Below are 17,227 nucleotides of genomic sequence, written 5' to 3'. Positions count from 1 at the left end.
ATAAGTGATAATCGCAAGTATAATAGCTTTAGTGAGTTCTGTGGGCCCTTATACCAAATTATTGAACACGAGTGTGGTTTGGGAAACTCCTCCACACTTGCAGTTGGTGTCAGAAATGAGGGAGGGAGGTCTTGTGTGAACCACGTACCCTCTAACAACTGTAGTTGGCCAAGCCCTTGCAGACAACAACATATGGATTTGTCGGGTCTGGCATGGTGGCTCATGCATGTAATCCTAGCACTTTGGGAGGCCAAGGTGGGAGGATCATTCAAAGCTAGGAGTTCAAGACCAGCCTGACCAACATGGTGAGACTCTGTCCCTACTAAAAATACAAAAATTAGCCAGGCAGGCATGGTGATGCATGACTGTGGCCCAGCTACTCGGGACACTGAGCTACAAGATGGTGCCACTACACTCCAGCCTGGATGACAGAGCAAGACTCCATCTCAAAAAAAAAATTGGTGGTAAGCATTACAAATATAATTACTACTAGAAGTAAGATTAAGTGGGAGTTAAAAGGGGAAAAGTCTGGTTTGTAATGTCTGTTTGCTCAATTTAGATATTGTATAGTTATAAAAATAAGGGGAAATGGGAAGGGCACATACCAAAAATATTCACTCTCGTCCGTAGGTATGTTGAGGTTGGTAGTATTAGTATTATTATTCTAAAACTTGCTTGTGTGATGTGTGCTTTAAAAAGAATGACTAATTATCATTCCAATTCTATAATCTTCTGTATCCCTTAGAACCAGGATTCTGAGTGTGAAGAAAGGACATACAGATATAACAAAGGAAAAATTTCCAGAAATATTTTCTAGTCCTATTTGAATGTGTGTGTGAGGCCCAGAAAAAGTAGCTCAGTAGCAATGAATATTCCAAGTCCCCAGAATGTGGTCTTAAAATACCATTCACCTAGTCACTAAAGGAAGCAAGGGTTTCTTGAAGCTGATTGCAAGACTGGAACATGAAATACACAAGACGTGCCTGGAAAAGTTATCATACCAGATAGCAGGGAAGTTATCTATCAAAGACTGCTAGAGTTGTGTCAAAGGGCTTGGGAGACAACTCGAAGAGGTTCCCACTGGCCAGATTGAATTTGAGCTTTTTGAAGCTCAAATTTATCAATTAATAATTCATCAATAATTTATCAATTAATAATTAATAGTTTAAACCCATAGGTTGATGATAACTTTTTTTGAATAAACGTGTTATCCTTAGAGAAATGATATAGAAGAAATTACTCTCTTGAAAACTGGTACAGAAAGAGAAAGAATCAATAATTTCTCCTGCCTTTTCAATATGAACTATACCACCGGGAAACCACAAAGTAAATGGAGAAATTGATAGGTTAATCCTTGTATTTACTTAAAATGTATTCTCAGGCTGGGCGTGGCGGCTCACGCCTGTAATCCCAGCACTCTGGGAGGCCGACGCTGGCAGATCACCTGAGGTCAGGAGTTTGAGACCAGCCTGGCCAACGTGTAGAAACCCCATCTCTTAAAAAAATAAAAATAATAATAATAATAACATTGTATTCTCAAAATAGGTAAAGCTAATAAATTTATAATTAACAGAACTAAAAGGAGCAATATTTATAATTTATAATCATAATAGGAGATTTTAACATAACCCATTCAATAATTGATTCCTCAAGGAAACAAAAATCAATGAGTAGTAATCAGTAGTCCTGAAGAAAAAATAAATAAGCTTAATCTACTGGTATTCTCTAAACCGTTGCAACCAAAAAGTGGCATATTAGTTATCGATAGCTGTGTAACAAATTATCCCCAAATTTAGCAGCTTAAAATAACGAACATTTCTTATCTACAGTTTCTATGGGTCAAGAATCCAGAAGCAACTTAACTGGCTGGGTGATTCTGACTTACAGACTGTCAAGAAGATGTAGTCAAGCTGTCTGCCAAGGCTGTAGTGTCATCTGAAGCCTCAGCTAGGGAGGATCTGTTCATTCACAGGGTTGTTAGAACTTTGGTAGGCCAGAGACTTCGCTTCCTCGTCATATGGACTTCTCATAACCTAGCAGCTTGCTTCCCCCAGAGCAAGCAATCTAAAACAGGCTGGGAGTGGGTGAGCACAAGTGAGAGCATCCAAGGTGGAAGACACAGATTTTTTTTTTCCTCTTTTCTTGGTAACAGCTTTAGTGATATATAATTCACAAACCATGCCAGTCACTCATTTAAGTGTACCATTTAATGGTTTTTAGTATATTCACTGTTCACAGAGTTGTGCAATAATTACCACAATCAATGTCAGAACATTTTCCTTACCCCAGAAAGGTCATACCCTTTTGTTACCATCCCCAGTTAGCCCATCCCTCTTCCCCATTCCTAGACAATAACCAATTTACTTTCTGTCTCTGTATATGTTCCTATTCTGGACATTTTCATATAAATGGGATCCTATCATTCACGGTCATTGTGACTAGCTTCTTTCCTTTAGTATAATGTTTTTAAGTTTCGTATGTGTGGTAGTATGTATCAACACTCCCTTTCTTTTCAAGGCTGCATAGTATTCCACATTTTGCTTATCTGTTCATCATCTGATAGACTTTCAGTTGTTTCCACTTTTTAGCAATTACGAACACTGCTGCTATGAACATTCAAGTACAAGTTTTTATGTGAATATACACTATTATTTTTCTATCTGGGTATATAGCTATAATAATATTTCTGTGTTGAATTGTAACTCTATGTTTAATCATTTGAGGAAATGCCAGACTGTTTTTCAAATCAGCTGTATCATTTTACATTTTATGTTCCCGTTAACGATGTATTAGTGTTCCAATTTCTCCACATCCTAACCAACACTTATTATCTCACTCTTTTGTTATAGCTAGCCCGGTGGGTATGAAGTGGTATTTCACTGTGGTTTTTATTTGTATTTTTATTAAGACTAACAACGTTGAACATGTTTTCACCTGCTTATGGTCATTTGTGTCGTTTTCTTTGGAAAAATATCTATTCAGATCTTTTACTATGTTTTAATTGGATTATTATTTTTCTTGTTATTATTGAATTATAGGAGTTTTTCTTCAGAGCTAGTCCATAAAGAGGAAGAAGTTGTCTATATAATCTAAACGCAGGTTGCTTCTCAGATATATGATTTGCAAATACTTTCCCCCTTTTGTGACTTGTCTTCTCACTTTATTAATAATGTCTTTTGAAATACAAAAGTTTTTCAATTTTGGTGGAATTTAATTATTTTTCTTTTGTTGTTTGTGTTTTTGATGTCATGTATAAGAATACTTTGCCTATTCCAAGGTCACAAAGATTTACCCTTACGTTTTCCTTTAAGAGTTTTATACTTTAGCTCGTACGTTTAAGTCTTTCATCCATTTTGAGTTGGTTTTTGTATTTGGTGTGAGATAAGGGTCCAATTTCATTTTCCTGCATTTGGATATCCAGTTGTCACAACATTCGTTGAACTGATTATTCTTTCCCCCATCGAATGTTCGTAGCATCCTTGTCCAAAATTAATTGACCATAAATACATGGGTTTATTTCTGGACTCTCAATTATTTCAATAATAGATATGCCTATCCTTATACTATTACCATACCACATTGCCTTGATTAGCGTTTTGGTAAGTTTTGAAATTCGAAATTGTGCATCTTCCAAATTTGTTCTACCTTTTAGGATTGTTTTGGCAATTCTGGACCCCTTGAGTTATATGGATTTTAATATCAGCTTGTCAATTTCTACAAAGAATGCAAAGAGCCAGAAACGATGGCAGGCGACTGTAATCCTAGCTACTGTGGGGCAGAGGTGAGAGAATCATTTGAGGCCAGGAGTTCAAGACTAGCCTAAGCAACATAGCAAGACTCCATCTCTACGGAAAAAAAAAAAAAAAAAAAAAAGGAAAGAAAGAAAGAATGCAAGTAGGTTTCTGACAGGGATTGCATTGAATCTACAGATCAACTTGATATGTATTTCCGTCTTAACTATATTAAGTTTTTTGACCTGTTAGCATGAGATAGAGAAATTATAAGAAAATAAAGAAATTTAATTCTTTTCTACAATGTCTTGCAGCTTTCCTAGTACAAGTGTTACACTCTTTTGTCAACTCTGTTCCTATGTATTTTATTTATTTTTATGCTATTGCAAAATTTTTAAATTCATTTTTAGATTGTTCATTGCTAGTGTATAGAAATACAATTGATTTTATATGCTTGACTTCTACATTGCAACATTACTGAACTTATTTATAAATTAGTTCTGATAGTTTTTTTGTGACTTTTATTCCATTTTCTTGCCTAATTGTCCTCGATAGAACCTTCAGTACAATATTGAATAGAAGCAGTAAGAGTGGGCATCCTTGTCTGTTCCTAATCTCAGAGGAAACCATCCATCCTTTCACCATTAAATAAAATGTTAACAGTGAGATTTTTGTAGATGCCCTTCATCAGGTTAAGAAAAGTTTTGTCTTTTCTGAGTTTGTTGAGTATTTTATCATAAAATGTTGTAGGTTCATCTATGGCGCAAGGCAGCACACACTGTCCTTCACATAGTTCTTCGTGCTGTTGCAGCTGTGGAGCCGAAAGAAGTTGGGGAGACTGGGGTACCTCCACAGTGGCCCGGAGAGGCATCCTTTCAAACTGGAAGGAAAAGCCACCCACAGCGGCCTGGCGCGCTTCAGAAGTGATACAGGTGTCAAATATGTCTTGACAGAACTGGAGCCCACCAAGGTGGCCCTGGATATGGAGCGCTTCTGGAGTGGGCAGTGGTGCTGGCAGACACTGTGGTCACCAGTGCAGACGCTATCAGGAGGTGGCAGTGAAGCGTTCACAGTAGTTTCACATAGAATGGCAGATGTGGACACACCCCAGGACAGCTGCACTGGCATTGATGATGGTTCCTGTGTGTTCACCTATGGACCGCTCAAGCGGCTCACCGTGTTGACCAACAACAAAGCCCCAGGTGAGAGTACTGGGTAGCCAGAGCACGTGGGGCTGCTGCTGGAGTGTGAGGCCCAGAAGCTGAGCCTGGTGCATGGGAGCCAGGTCTCCGTGGTCCACTGCTACAGATCTCCAGGGTCCAGTGGTGTCTGCCTTTACTCTTTAGGATGGAGAGCTGTTGACCCATTCAGGGCTCGAGGCATCCAAGGACCTCTAGTATGTCCATGACTGGAGTCCCTAATCCAGTCATGGATTATAAATGAACTCATTTATAAATCAGTACTGATAGTTTTGGTTTGGTAGAATCTTCATTGTATTGAAGGTTCTATAGATACATAAATTAGCTCTAATCACGCTCTTGACCAGCCACCTTTTGAAAGTGTCAGAAGGCTTTTTACTTTTCCCCAAGCAACCTCTAGCTCCCGCAATCCAGTGTCAGGTCCTCTGTGCAATATACTAGTCATCTTCCTCTTTACCACCCTGCGAAATTAGGGATATAGCCAGGCCCTCCTCCCCTCATTTCCCAACTACTGCCAATTTCCGAGGCTATGATGAGCGTATCTTCCCTGACGTGCCTCCTTCGGTTCCTCTGCCCAGGCCTTTCTCAGAGCGTATTCAGTCCTGGGGTCTTATCCTCCAGCTTTGTTTGCATTTATTCATTACTGTGAAATCTCTTCCACCTTTTGTCCACATGTAACTTGCTTGTTCTTGGAGCTCTACCAAATCTAACAGTTTGTCAATTTGTTGATAGTTTCAAAGATCCAACTTTTGGTCTCATTAATTGTGATTTTATTGGATAAATGTTTCTTCAGTCGTAGTATACCCTTAGGATCATTTTAAGAGATTTTAGTTGGAGTTTTTATTATAATTTTCATTCGTTTCACTGGAAAGTTGGTCTACGGAGCTCCTCACGTTGTCATGCCAGAAGCAGACGTCCCTCAGTCTATTCACGACCTAATATTGAAGTGATGTGCTGTTTTGCCATATTGCCATACTCATACTCATAGAAGCGAGTCACTAAGTCCAGCTCACACTTACGGGGAGGGATTACACAAGGGTATGAATACAGGAGGTGGGGATTATTGGGAGTTATCTTAGAGGCTGGGGAATATACATAAATTTTGAGTATTGCGAAACGTTTCTGAAAATTTTCCACCAGCTACACCATAAATTTAAGATTCAACATATTTCAAAAGATTGGGTCTTACATAAATCATATTCTCGAACCCAAGGTAATTAGGTTAGAGATAACAACAAAAAGATTGCGAGGAAAACTTTGTTTGAAAATTATAAAACATATTTATAAATAATATGTGGATCAAAGACAATTAAAACAGGAATAGGAAACTGTCTATACCTGAATATTAATGAAAATATAAATATTGCAACCTATCTATGTAGCCAGAGCAAGTCCTGGATGGAAATGCATAGACGTGTAATTATAATAGAAAAGAGAATATTAAATAAAAATTAATAAGATAATTCTCTAACTTAACAAGTTAGAAAATAATTTACAGAATAAACACAAAAACAGCAAACGGAAGAAAATTATAAGGATAAGAGTAGAAATTCAAGAAATAGAAAACAAACAAAATTGAAAGGATAAAAAACACCAGGAATTGGTTATTCAGAAAGTCTAATAAAACGTGGAATGTAACTGCCAGATCCTGCAAAGACATGTAAATTACTCAGAGAATATTTTGAGCAACCTTATGTCAATAAACTTGAAAACTTAGATGAGACAGCCAAACAATTAGGAAAACATAACCTGCCAAACTGTACTTCAAGATAAAATAGAAATCTTAAATGTACCTATAACCCTTAAGCAAAATAAACCAGCTAAATATTTTCCCATAAAGCAAACATTAAGCACACATGGTTTCACGGGTGAGCTTGACTAATCATTCAAGAAATATAAAAGGAAAGAATATTCCATAACTCATTTCTTGAGGTTAACATAACTTTTATAACAAAACTGACAAGTACAGTTTGAAAAAGAAAAATTATAGGCCATTATCACCAATTAGCATAGATGCAAAAATCCTAAATAAAATGATGGCAAACTGCATCAAGCAATACATTTTTTAAAAAAAGAAGAATCAATCAAGACCAATGTTAAGCTTCCAGGAAAGAAAATTTAAAGGATTTAAAATTATACGGTTGTCTCAATATATGCAGAAAAAGTATTTAATGATAATAAAATATCAAAGAAACTCAGCAAACTATGGACAAAATCATTCGTTATGTTTCTGCTTCCTCCAAACGAGTTTAGAGCTCTTTAAAGGCAAAGACCGTAACTCATCCATCTTTACATCCTCTGGGCTTTACAGAGCCTAGAATATAGTAGGTACTGATTGAATGATTGTTGATTGATTATTATTTTGCCGTTACTTTTAATAGTAAAAACTGCAATTACTTTTGCACCCACCTAATAAATGAATGAATGAAAAAGTGAATGGCTTGATCTTCTTGATAAAATAGTAGATGGGTCATCTGTCTAGAGTAAGTGATCTAGCAAGTCAGCATGCTGGAAAGAAGAGAATATTTCGGAATGTGGCCGCAAGTCATCAAGGGATAGATGAAAGAATTAAATTTCGCAAATGCTAAAGTGAAATACAGGGATAAACCTCTTTACTGTAGTTGAAATATTGATTTACCCATGAAATTCGTTGTTTGTGCAAGGTACGGTAGGTGCTGTTTAGGGCTGCAATTAATTAACTAATTACCAAAAAGGATTTAGTAACTGTTTTAATGGATTATCAGCCCTTTACACCTTAGTGTAAATAAAAGCTCTGAAGGTAGGGGAAGGGTGCCATCTACTGAGAAAATGGAGTATAACAGAGCGGTGAAAGCTGAAATTTCCCATTTTTACATTGTTTCTAGGAGCTGTCCTATCTAAATTCTTCCTCTTTCCACCATATATTTTATTAAGTATTATTTTCAGATTATTTTAAAGCATTAATGTTTAAGAAAACTTTACATCTCTTCAATAAGTATTTCATGCCCATTTGCAAATACATCATACTTTGTTTATATCTTAAAATTTGTAAGGTGCTTTGTCTAGATATCGTTAATTAAAGTTAAAAAAATAAAAACTAGTGGATAAACCAGATTATTATTTATTAACAAACAAAACTACCACGTGTTTTGTTAATAAATTCAGAAAAAGTTTTGTTAATGCAAGGAAAAAATTTGATTATTATTTTGCCGTTACTTTTAATAGCAAAAACAAAGTGATCCAAAAAGCAAACAAGGTGCAATTATTAAGAAATGCAGAGGTGGAGGCTTTGGCAAACAGGCATCGCCGGCATTGCACTAGACACAGGAAAGCAGATGAAATCACCAGATCAGATCAATGAGTTGTCAGTCTGAACAGACAAATACAGAATGCCACCTAAAACACAGTTTCGTTCCTGAGGGCACAATACTCTCTGTAAGTTGCGTGAGATATTTTGTCAAGATCCTTCCTTGTAACAGCAGCTCGGTTATTATTCAGCTAGGGCTGAGCCAAACACACGGACTGGGCTCTGTGGCATTCCTGCTGAGCTCCCATGAAAGTCCAAACAGCAGAAATGACGTGGCTTGAGCACTTCCTATAAGCCAGTCACTCAGCTTTTCACCTTGTATACGGTGTATCATTTACTCAAGCCACCATATGAGGCAGGTTTTACATTGAATTTCATGATGAAGTAAGAGACTCAAAGAAACTGATGAAACTTGCTCCAGTTCTTACATTTAGAAAATGGACGAAATTCCAAAGCCAACCTCTTTGATTCTAAAACCTCTAACATTTTTTTGCACTTGTCCAGGCTGCTTAATAAGGGAAAAGTGGACCATCTAGCCAAGAAAAGTACAGTGGGCAACATCAAAGTAGACCCTCTAATTCTTACATTGGGGAGATAGAGTTGAGTGGATCCCCATTCATTGGAACTCTGCAATATATGCAAGGTAGTGTTTCTCAAAGGGTTTGCATTGAAATGCTAATCCCTCACAGTGCCCCATGAAAAAGGGATTCCGCATGTTCAGTTGGGTTTGAGAAATACTGCATCTAGTATCCCCTCTTAAGGAGCCAAAGTGGGGCTACTCTGGGCACACTGCCTGTGGGGTAGCTCTGCTCTGTGAGGAGCGGTGCAAAAAAAAACAGCCAAAGGTACTTTCATGTGTTAAGAGGTCCGAGAGGTAAAGAACTCTGTCTAAATGGGTTTATGTAAAGTTTCATGCAGAATTTCCTGCGGCACATCTAACATCCCAGTGATCACCAGTTAGAAAATGCTGCCCTGGCCAGAAAGGAGTCATTGATGGGTTGAAAGTAGGGGAGTGCCAAGGTTAGATTTGCATATTTTCTTGAGAGACAGGTTCTTACTCTATTGCCCAAGCTGGAGTGCAGTGGCACAACCATAGCTCAATGCAGCCTCAAATTCCCAGGCTCAAGCAGTCCTCTCACCCAAGCCTCCCAAGCAGCTGTGACCACAGGTGCACACTATCATGGCCAGCCTAGATTTTCATGTTTGACATAGGATACCGGCAGCTGGGGTTTGCGGATAGAAAAGATTGAGTGTGAAGGGAAGCCAGAACCTGAAATAGGGATATTTAAGGGAATAGGGACGGAGAGACAGGGACTAATGAAGAAATACTTAAGAGGTGGCATCAATATCACTTGGAGATGGATCAGATGTAAGAGAGAAAGCAATGCATTCACAAATTTCTAGATTGGGCGACCGAATACGTGTCGTAATATATGAGATAGAGAAATTGGTTAACTTTTTTTTTTTAGATGGAGTTTTGCTCTGTCACCAAGGCTGGAGTGCAGCGGCGCAATCTCGGCTCACTGAAACCTCCGCCTCCTGGGTTCAAGAGATTCTCCTGTGTCACCCACTCAAGTTAGCTGGGATTACAGGCACCTGCCACCACGTCCAGCTGATTTTTGTATTATTAGCAGAGACGAGGTTTTCATCATGTTGGCCAGGCTGGTCTCGACCTCCTGACCGCAGGTGGTCCGCCCACCTCGGCCTCCCAAAGTCCTGAGGTTACAACCATGAGCCACCACGCCCGGCCTGCTTTAACTTTTTAAACCCATTGTTTTCCAAATGTATTTATCCCTTTTTTTCCATCAGACATCCCATGGAACTAGTATTCTATTGAACACACTTCTGGAAGCACTGCTGTGGGAGAAGCATGCATCAGAAAGCCAAATGCATGATATCATTCAACTCCTACTGGGAAAATCCTAAGAAAAACTGTGGCGACGAAGGAATTTTGCTACGAAAGGAACAATGTAAACATGATTTAAAGGGATATACACAGCCGTCCCTTAGTATTCGTGAAGGATTGGGTCCAGGACTGCCCAAGATAACAAAAATTGCACATACTCAAGTCCTAAGGTGGGACTTCAGTACATAAAGCATCTATATGCAGGTTTCAGATTCTACAAATGCAGTATTTTACATCCACAACGTTTGGTGGATGTGGAACTCACTGATAAGAAGGGCCAACTTTATTCGTTGAAAACAATCCATATATAAGTAGGCCCTTGTGATTAAAACCCCTGTTGTTCAAGAACTAACTGTACATCTAACTTAAGACAAAAACTTTCTTTTTTTTTTTTTTTTTGAGACAGAGTCTCACTCTGTTACCCAGACTGAAGTGCAGTCCTGTGATCATAGTTCACTGCTGCCTCAAATCCTTCGTCAGCCTCTCAGATAGCTGGGACTGCAGGCGGGCACCACCACACCCAGCTAATTTTTTATTTTTGTGTTTTAGAGATGAGGTCTCACTCTGTTACCCAGACTGAAGTGCAGTCCTGTGATCATAGTTCACTGCTGCCTCAAATCCTTCGTCAGCCTCTCAGATAGCTGGGACTGCAGGCGGGCACCACCACACCCAGCTAATTTTTTATTTTTGTGTTTTAGAGATGAGGTCTCACTATGTTACCCAGACTGAAGTGCAGTCCTGTGATCATAGTTCACTGCTGCCTCAAATCCTTCGTCAGCCTCTCAGATAGCTGGGACTGCAGGCGGGCACCACCACACCCAGCTAATTTTTTATTTTTGTGTTTTAGAGATGAGGTCTCACTATGTTACCCAGGCTGGTCTCAAACTCCTACTCTCAAGCCATCTTCCCACCTCAGCTTCCCAAAGTGCTGGATTACAGGTGTGAGATACCGCATCCAACCCTAACTTTGTATGTGTGTGTGTTTGTGTCATTATAAGATAGATCTGGAACAAAGGGTTGCAAAATGTAGTTCTCACACCAAATCCAGGATGCGGGCTGTTTCTTGTCTGCTTTTGGCTGTACATATTGTCTGTGGTTGCTTTCACGAAGCAATGACAGCTTTGAGTCGCTGAGGCAGAGACTGAATGGCCAGCAGAGCCAAGAGTATTTACTATCCAGTCTTTTATAGAAAAAGTTTGCCAAACCCTGATCTAGTGAACTGTTAAGCACATAGTGGATTGTTGTAAAGAAATTAGCTGACCGGGCGTGGCGGATCATGCCTGTAATCCCAACATTTTAGGAGGCCAAGGTGGATAGATCACCTGAGGTCACGAGTTCGAGACCAGCCTGGCCAATATGGTGAAACCCACGTCTCTACTAAAAATACAAAAATTAGCCAGGCGTGGTGGTGGGTACCTATAGTCTCAGCTACTTGGGAAGCTGAGGCAGGAAAATCCCTTGAATGCAGGAGGCGGAGGTTGCATTGAGCTGAGATTGTGCCACTGCACTCCAGCCTGAGAGATGAGACTCCGTCTCAAAAGAAAAAAAAAAATGAGCTAATTGATATATTAAAATTTATAAATGTGAAGATTAAAAAATTTGCAACCCAAGTTTCCTCAGGCGACACCAGCTGATGAGTACAAAGAAATCCCAACAACACCAAAACCCAGAGTGTAAATCTCAGGTTCAGCCTCCCACTCCATTTGCTTTGAAACTAGAAAGTCCATCCCTACTAAACCTACTAAAGTTTCTAATTACGGCCCTTCTGGTGGCTAATTCTCAGTTCTCCCCGCTACCACTTCCAACGTTGCCTCCCGAATCCCCAGAGTCGGCTAGTCCAGCTAACACCGTCACCACCCTGGTGCTCATCAGCAATCACACGTTTCTCAGCGCCTTCGTGACTTAGAAATGCATTCAGTGGCAAATATCGGAAATTCCTACTAAAGACGCTTAAACAAAATAGGTGTTTGTTTATCCATTCAAAAAGAAGCCTAGTCATAGGTGTCTAGGGCTGGTTCCAAGCAGGAAGGATAAAGAAGGAAGGGCAAAGTGCTGAAGGAAGCATTCCAGCCAAAGTTGCCTTTTTTCAAAAACTTCACTGGTAGCCCAATCTAATGGCTTCCGCTTCAATCTCGTTATCCAGAACTAGCTCACATGGCAACCTCTGCCTGCAAGAGCATCTGGAAAAGTGGGTGTGTGAGCTTTCCAGACCCCCAGTAGAGGAGGGACAAGGACCTTGGAAACGGCTTTTGACACAGCCAAATTGCAATATGTGCCTCAGAGCCCTTGCTGTGTTCTCCACCGTGCCCTCACCATTGCTTGGCCACGTGAAGACAATGCCTCCAACCCTCGTCGGTTCCCCACTTGGATATGGAACCATCTAGCCCTGTTGGCTGTGTTCCATGGCTCAGTGGGATGTGGAGGCTGTGGTCTCATGTGTGTCACAGCCTCAATTCATCTCAGAGCTAGACATGGGACATAGCACGCTATGGCATACCTGAAGCAATGACACCTTACCAGACAAGATTTGCCATGCTCTCTCCCATCTTATTCAGGAACTGGTCATTGAAATGAAGTCTGTAGGTATGCCAGGTATCTTAAAGAAAATTACTTCCCATGCATTTCGTGTTAGTTCATCTTTGGGAGGTCTTCTGTATCTCTCCAGATGTGGCTGCGTCTGTAGAGTGCTTCCAGCTTGGGATCCCACTCTGGAATCTTCACAGATCTCAAAGGGGGAGATAAAGAAAGCGGGAGGAAACAGGGTTTCAGAAATGCCAGTGCTCGGGGCTTAGCTGGGGCCACAGAAGGGAGTGTTGATGGAATACCTACCCCTTGCCACAAGCTCAAATTCTACATTATAATTATAAATGTGTGTCTATTTATAAAACAGATCAGAAAAAAAATCCTGGAAATACAGTGACTAGTACAACATTATGTTCATAAGTTTCATAAGAATCGATATTTGATTGGTTAGATATTGGTTTGTTGGCTATTATTTTTACTTAAATTATATACTAAGAAATAAAATAAAATATGTATTTTTTATTGAGTATTCTAGAAATAGCCTCACTTTAAAATCAATCATACAGAGTTCTAAGTTTTCCAAATCAGAGAACTTGTACCCAACTCAAATGCATCATGAAAAGAATCATTACCCGTCTACTGAATATATTAAATTGGTCATGTGTGAATATGAACTAGGAATATAGTCAACATTATTGCACAGTAATAATTTAGGTGCAAAACATCCAAATCTAATTCGTGTGCATTCTCATTTGACTGTTACAATCACTAACTCATTCCAATTTTTCTAGATTTGTCAGCCACCTCAGAAAAGTGACTGCCTTAATTATAGACAGATTTTAAGGGGCACTGGTTGAGGGCCCCATCGATATCACAAAAATATTTTTGCAACCTTCTCACTAAGGCTCGACATAAGAGATAAACTTTCATTCCACAGTTAGAAGTAAGACCAAACAAAATTTCCATGGGCTCAACCATATATTATTCAGTGTCACACGGACACTGTACAAAGGCAATGTAGTGACAAGGAATTCAAGCTCTAGAGAGACCAGCCAGTCATCGTCACCGGCTCAACTATTATTAACTATGTAGATTGAAAAATAATTCTCGCTGGGCGCGGTGGCTCACGCCTGTAATCCCAGCACTTTGGGAGGCTGAGGCGGGTGGATCACGAGGTCAAGAGATCGAGACCATCCTGGTCAACATGGTGAAACCTCGTCTCTACTAAACATACAAAAAATTAGCTGGGCATGGTGGCGCGTGCCTGTAATCCCAGCTACTCAGGAGGCTGAGGCAGGAGAATTGCCTGAACCCAGGCGGCGGAGGTTGCGGTGAGCCGAGATCGCGCCATTGCACTCCAGCCTGGGTACAAGAGCGAAACTCCGTCTCAAAAAAAAAAGAAAAAGAAAAATAATTCTCTCTTCTCCCACGTGTTTGTTTCCAGGATGGAAGAAAATAATATTTAGAAAGCACTCAGTGACTGACAGCCGGGAGGATTCAATAAATGTTAGTCATTTTCTTGTTTTTCTTTTTGTTTTTTCTTTTTGTTGTTGTTGCTGTTATTGTTTGATGGTGAAAGGAAAGATGATACAAAAGGCACCAAGTTATCTGAAGGGAAGGGGATTATATTCCACAGAGGAGGAGAGAAAAGGACACCGAAAGAGGAAGGAAACTCCTGTGGCTCATAATGAACAAGCAACCCAAACTTCCAGTTTTTCTCTTTGGTCCACAGGGGCCAGCCAAGAGCCCATGAGCTGGAGACTAGGACTCACTGGGGGAGGCAATGCAGCAGTATACCACCAGATGGCAGCATGGAGCCACTGCTGTTTCACCCTTCGGCAGCGTTGCTGCTTCATCACGCTGAATTCCACAAGATTCCAAGGAATTGGTGGTTCACAGCAATGGTGATAGCAAATGTTCCAGCCAAACTCCCTCCCTTGCACCGTCTAAGCCCTCAACATTGGTGTTCCTGAAATGCTATTTCCATTCACTTTCCATCACTCAATCTTGTTGTTCTTGGGAATGTAAAATGACTGGTAATTCTGATTTACTGCACACTATCTTAAAAGAGAATCATTTCACACCCAAAGGAAAGAATTGCAAGGTCCACTCTGCGGCAAGCGTTTGGCCTGTTTCTTTTGAACCCATAGTGGTTCGGCTATGGCTAAAATGTTATTAAAACAAAACAACTCACATGCTTATAGGCAAATCACATTTTGACATGATTAGTTCAAAAGCAAAGATGCCAGAGAGATCCAATGGCCTTTTTGTAGAAAAGTCAAGCATTAGCCTACCAACATCTTCGAAGACAAATTTTCAGATACTGAGTAGCTTATAAATGGATTCATACAAATAAAGTATATTTCTTCCAAAAACCCAAAAGGTTTTGTGAAATTTCAGCATGGATCTAAAGAAATGGATCATTTTTCTTTATAGTTACCAATAGGAACGACTATGAAGTGATCTATCATACATTAAAGTAGTATAGAATCATTTTGAATATATTCTTTTTTAATTTTTAATTTAATATTTTAAATTGATAAATAATAATTGTACATATTCTTGGGGTATCTAGTGATGTTTTGAGACATATGATGTATGGTGCTCAGGTGAAGGGATTTTGCATATCCATCACTTCAAAGATTCATCATTTCTTTGTGTTAAGAACATTCAATATCCTCCTTCCAGCTCTTGAAACTATATAATTAACACAATATTATTTACAACAGTCATCCTACAGTGGTGCAGAACACTAGAATTTATTTCTCCTATCTAGCTGTAATTTCATAACCTTTAACAAATCTCTCCCTATCCCTCCCTTCCTTCTACCCTCCCCAGCCTTTAGCATCCTCTGTTCTACTTTTCACTTCTGCGAGATCAACCATTTTTTGCTTTCCACATATAAATGAGAATGTGAAATGTTCAACTTTCCACTCTTGGCTTATTTCACTTCAAATGATGTTATCCAGGCTCATCCTCGTTGCTGCAGAAGGCAGGATTTCATTCTTTGTATGACTGAATACTACTCCATGGCATATATATCCATATTTTCCTTATCCGTTTATCTGCTGTTGGACACCTAGGTTGATTCTCTATCTTGGCTATTGTGAATAGTGCTGCAATAAACATAGAAGTACAGATGTTTCTGCAATATACTGGTTTCCTTTTCTTTGGATAAGTTTCCAATAGTAAGATGACTGGATCATATGGTAGTCCCATTTGTAGTTTTTTGAGGGACCTTCGTATTGTTCTTCCTAGTGACTGTACTAGTTTGCATTCCCGTCCACAGTGGATAAGCGTTCCCTTTTCTTTGCATCCTTGCCGAAGTTAGTTATTTCTTGTCTTTTTGATTAGGAGAAGGTTGAAAGCGTACATAAAGTCCCCAAATGCTACAACTTACATTTGGCTCATAGATTTAGTCAACAGATGAGAAAAACATCCAAATAACTCCCGAGAAAATAAGCATATCCAGAATCTGAAAACAAGTTATCCTGCTTCTGTCAGCATTGACTTATACTTGACCTGCTTTTGTATTTTAATAACCTGGTCTGACATAGCAATTATGTGCACACCCCTTTTCTCTGGAGGGATGTATAACATAATGTGGAGTAAATGTGAGCCCACATTAATTTAAATAAATAATTTTAAAACACTGTTTAATAGTGACACTACTCTGAGCCAAAGAAAACAAAAGAATCTACCATTTAAAATATGTAGTCTTACCTTAAAATTAGTGCCACCAGTAATTAACTTTATCAGTGATATTAGCAAACCACATCATGTGCCTGTGGATACAATGCACTGGGAAGGACACCATAGCATTTAGACAGTACTATGGCCGAGAAGTCCAGATTAAATAACTCTAGATCCAATGATAAGGAAATCACAGATAAACTCAAATTAACAGAAATTCTACAAATAAACGGCCTGTATGCTGCAGAATTGCCAGATAGGAAAGGCCAAAAAAAAAAAAAAAAGATGAGAAACTGATCCAGATTAAAGGAAATGAAAGTGACATGAAAACTAAATGTAACATGTGATCCTGAACTAGCTCTTTGACCAAAAAAACAAAAAAGGTTATACAGGACATTACTGAGACAGTTGGTAAAATTCTCATAAAGACTATATATTAGACAATACTAATGTATTAATACAAAAATTCCTGATTTTGCCGATTGTACATAGTTACATAAGCCAAGTGTCCTAAGAAATATATACTTAAAGTATTTAGGACTAAAAGGCAATGTACTCTCAAGTGGTCCAGAAAAAGTATATAATTATATGTGTAGGAGGAGAGGAAAAAAAGAAAAAGAATGTGCAAATGTAGCAAAATGTTAACAACTGGTGGATCACAGCAGAGCATACTGAAAGTCCTTTGCACTAGTCTTGCAATCTCTCTATGAATTTAAAATTATTTCAAGACAAAAAATAATCCATTAAAAAATGGTAGCAGGATCATCATTCCAGGTTAAAACCCAGTTATTACTTATTAACAAAACACAACTGTGCACAAAAAAGGAAATTTTTTAAAGGCAATGAAATCACCTGTAATCTTCCTCCCTGTTCTCCAGGTGTCACCTGT

This window comes from Aotus nancymaae, unplaced genomic scaffold (genome assembly GCF_030222135.1).
Source record: "Aotus nancymaae isolate 86718 unplaced genomic scaffold, 86718_ANA_hifiasm-v0.15.2.pri h1tg000036l, whole genome shotgun sequence".
Taxonomy (NCBI): Eukaryota; Metazoa; Chordata; class Mammalia; order Primates; family Aotidae; genus Aotus; species Aotus nancymaae.
This window is presented reverse-complemented; position numbering follows the sequence as displayed.